Source organism: Rhagoletis pomonella, unplaced genomic scaffold (genome assembly GCF_013731165.1).
Source record: "Rhagoletis pomonella isolate Grant_MI unplaced genomic scaffold, Rhpom_1.0 Rhpom_scaffold_00011, whole genome shotgun sequence".
NCBI lineage: Eukaryota > Metazoa > Arthropoda > Insecta > Diptera > Tephritidae > Rhagoletis > Rhagoletis pomonella.
This window is the reverse complement of record NW_023458565.1, coordinates 4,329,578-4,334,172: the sequence shown is the minus strand read 5'-3', so window position 1 is coordinate 4,334,172 and position 4,595 is coordinate 4,329,578. Positions and strand designations below refer to the sequence as shown.

Genomic DNA, 4,595 nt, shown 5'->3' with positions numbered 1-4,595 from the left:
TTTTTCAGTAAACATCCATGGGGGGAGAAAAATTCACAGATATACAAATGTACATACATATGTTGGCATAGCAGCAGCTGTGGTCAAAGTTAAAATTGTTGAAATCAGAAGGTTAAAGTAGAATCCCACTCCGCCAATTTCCCATTCGATAAAGTTTAAAATTGCAACAAATTAAGAATGGAAGCAAAGGCAGAGTTCGAAAGTGCACTTTGATGGAGACAATACGAAGCGAATTTTAATACAAAGTAAATGTGTGTGTATGTATGTACATATTCGTATATAAATAGTTACATACATGATCAAAAGCATATACAAATTTACATGCACATTTAGGTACATAGTTGCATATGTAAAGATTCTTTTATTCGTCCTATCCTGGAACAAAAAATGACCCCCGTTCCGAATATTGGAGCTTCTACAAAGCATTATTTTATTTAAAAACAGGTGGACTTTCATCAACAGAAATCTCGTGGATAAGTATTAAAATATCTATGTATGTACATATGTACTTAGTGTGTGTGTGTGGGTTTTTATGGTTGCTAATTTTGAATTTAGAGTCTGGTTGGAAAAATGCAAAATGGTGGACCCAATATGGCGTCCAAAAAGTTATAATCGACTGGATTCGCTTAAAACTTCGCAATCGGGGTTCTTGAGATCGCTGACTACGAATCTGAAATCAGAATTTAGAAATTCAAAATGGCGGATCGATATTTGATCAAAATTCCAAATAACGGATCATATCGATATAGCATTTATAACAGAAAAGTTAAAATCAAAGGTATACACATGGCGTATGAGTTACTCAGATGAGATGCCAAAGTTGCTCATACGCCATGTATGCAAGTACGCTCGATTTTAACTTTTCCGTGATAAATGTTAGATTCAATATGGAGGCGCCATTGAATTTGAATTTTAAAAATCTAACTTTAGATCCGATAGGAACTCATACTTGTGAAAACCTAAGAGGGAGGAGGAAGCCATCACTTGCCTTATATTGATACAGGGGAGCTAATAGCAATAGATGGGGTCTCTCTCATGCACTTGACTTTATGGCACACAGAGATTTATCGAAAATTTCTGATCTCCGATATGCATTTTTCCAAGAGTTAAATGAGTGCCGCTAGACAGCTGGGTAAGAGGTGCGGCATTTCTATTCCTCATTGCAGTTATACCAACCAAGTGCAGAGGCATCCATCTGAGCTTGGCCTTTCATCGATTTGTTCTCTCTAATGCCCTCGAATACACCTCATCTTCATCAGACATCTTCCACGTTGCTGTGTCATATGAGAAGACAAAAATAATCAGATATTTATTCAGGTTAATATCTGTTCATTTAGGAGGCCTCTGGTTAGTAATTCTGATTCTTTCTTAGGGCTTGGGTAAAATCTCAAATTTAATCGCATTTTTCGTGATATATCTGAAAACATAGAACAGCACATATATTGAATGATTTACTATATAAGTAGTAGACCTCTCAGCATCTGAATCAACATTTAGGCGGCATACGAAAATACCAAGCGAATGTGAGAGCCTACCTTATATAGAGGGCGTGGACGTACAAATGCTTCAGAAGCATGGCCAGAAGAGCTCCCAGTGAGTGGTCGCAGAGGTTGACAGACGAGAAAGATTTGCCCTGTCGAAAACTTGGTTTGGCCTCGAAAACTTCTTCCAGTTTAAACAGAGCTTAACATATTTAGAGCAGGTCAATTCCAAAACTAGGCATGGCTTATATTTAAAACCCAATACTTATGTACATTTCTGCAAATTTTCAAAAAAAAAAATTCATTCTGATATAAAAATCCATCTAAAACTTAATTGGCATCTATAACGTTAATGCTGCCCTTGCTTATCGCTTGTAAGAAGAATTTACTATTGAATTGCAAAGTTAAAATTAATATCGGTGATGAAAGTTAATGCCCAGATCGGTGCTTATTTAGAACGGAAAGTACTTTCTGTGAAAATTGCTAATAATGGATATTGAATATAAGCCCTCGACGTACTGGTACTTAGATGAAAAATATACGAGCATCCCAAACTTAGTTTACAGATCGCTTTTAATATCGTTCAGCAAAATCGTAGTTCTACATAGGAACTGAGCAAGATCCCATTAAAACTGTAATGCAAAAATTTTTCATTAACTGTCTTGTCATTCCAAAAGCCACAAATTCTAAAATCAAAGGAAAAAAATTGCCCAAAAACTAAAAGAGTAGTTCAAACAAAAGTGACAAAGGGAAAACGCTCTATAGCAGATCAGATTTTCCCTTTGGTATAGCTAATTATACGCATATTTCCATATAAGTACTCATGTGCATACATATGTATGATGAAGTTACCAAACTACATACATATATGCATACATATTTGATGCATTTACCGTTTTCGATTTTCCTTTGTTAAATTTCCATCAATTGGTCAAATGGGAAATGGAAAAATAAGGAAATAAACTGCAAACAGAAACAATAAGCAAGTAGCCAGCGGGGGTAATGGAATTGTTATCGCAAGCTGGCCGGTTATCTATCACCGAACAAGTGCACTTCGGTGATTGAACTTGCGGCGGATATTGGTGGTTCAATCTCTGGGCTATATATTCCTACATACATACATATATATTTACATACATAGACATGTCTATACATACATGATTGGGAGGATTGGGAGGATTGGGAGATTTTCGCACTCGCTTTCATACATACGTACTTAACTTGTTACATACATACATATACGTCAATGTGGGACTCAATTGCAGCGCTGTTGCATAGCAGTTGTAAGTTGGTACATTTCCAATTTGTTTCATGAATGCCCTTTACTGTAAATGCCGTAACCACTTCAAATATTGAAAATCGAATCGATTGGCCTTTCGAAAACTCCATTTATCTTAGATAGAACAGAACAGTTGCAATTGAAATTTGGCATAGAAAAAGACTGAAAGTGATGGAAATTTGTTATTACGAGTAGTTGAGGGAGCTTCATTTTCTTCAAATTTTCACACAAAATTGAACGCTTTAAGGAAAAACTCTTTTATACATATGAATTATGTAGGTAAGTAAGCTGTGCTTTAAAAAAGTAATTTTGAAAAGCACGAAGCAATCAATACACTTGCGAAACTAAAGTTAAATTGCGTTTGTAGTTTTTCTCTCTTGCGTCAGTTTATTTAAAGGACCTTGTAATCTCAATCCTTCCAAAAATTATTTAAAAAATTCAGTGCAATGTATTATAACAATATGGATACCAAATGAAAGAGAAAACTATGTGGATTAAAAAAAAACAATTTTTTCATGGTAACTATATTTTATAGGTCCTAGAAAATGCAATGGGGGGACCAATAAAAAATCTTTAATCATAAAAAATGGTTAAATAGAAAACTGGATATTAATATTTGAAGTCTCCTGAAGAGGACCACAGTTTTACGATTGTAAAATATTGATTTTCAAGAGTTGTATACCATTTTTACGAAAATTTGTTTTTTCCCCATATAAAATACATGGAAAACTTTGAGCGCTGTGAGCACTCCCTAAATATTTTGGTTTATTTCAAAATGAAAAAATATGGGTATATTTATTTTCGGTTCAGAACAATCCTAGGGGGTGGCGGCATTAAAATTTCGACTTTATTATTTTGGACCACTCTAATGTACATGGTGATTTTATGGGTATGCAATTTTAATTAATTTTAATTTTTTCTAACTTTTTGAATATTAACTAAATCATTTTGGTTGTTTACAAATAAAATTGACTAGGTTTTGAGATAAATTTAAGTTTTTAAAAAGGACCAATCTTTCCCTTAAACTAAGAAGTAAATTTTTGATTAACCAGTTTTTGTCAACGACATTCAATTCGAGTACCTATGTACATACATATCGTTACCTTCATATGTATAGAAATGCAAAAAAGCCGTAACTAACTAATTTTTTTTTTTTATACCCGAGCGCACTTGTGCACAAGGGTATATTAATTTTGTTCACATAACGGTTGTTTGTAACAGCCAAAACGAATCGAGATAGATATAGACAAATGTATACATAAATGATCAGGATAAAAAAAGAAATCGATTAAGCCATGTCTGTCTGTCCGTCCGTCTGTCCGTCTGTCCGTCTGTCCGTCTGTCCGTCTGTCCGTCTGTCCGTCTGTCCGTGTACACGATAACTCGAGCAAAAATTGAGATATCTCAACGAAATTTGGTATGTAGGTTTCCCTTAATCCAAGGTAGGTTGCTATTGAAAATGGGCGAAATCGGACTGTAACCACGCCCACTTCCCATATAACGGTAATTTCCAGAAATACGAAAACTGCGATATTTTAGTAACTACTGAAGATAAATCACTCAAAATTGGTATTTACAATAATTTTTTGACAAAAAATAATAATATTATACATTTTTGGAAAATGGGCGTAGCCACGCCCACTTATGGTTACATGTGTATATCTTGGTAACCGCTGTACCAATTTCTACCAAACTTGGCACAGTTGTCGGCCTTCGTACAGCATACAAAATCGCCTAAAATTTTTAAAATCGGACGATAACCACGCCCACATCCCATATAACGGTAAATTAGAGAAATACAAAATCTTCGATAAATCAGTAAATATTGAAGCTAA

The 4,595-nt window shown here is 34.6% G+C and overlaps 1 protein-coding gene across 1 annotated transcript in view; it reads left to right on the top strand.

The window, feature by feature from the left end:
* LOC118747108 (lysosomal-trafficking regulator) overlaps positions 1-4,595 on the top strand; it is a 41,423-nt gene that overhangs the window by 11,550 nt on the left and 25,278 nt on the right. The window lies entirely within an intron of this gene.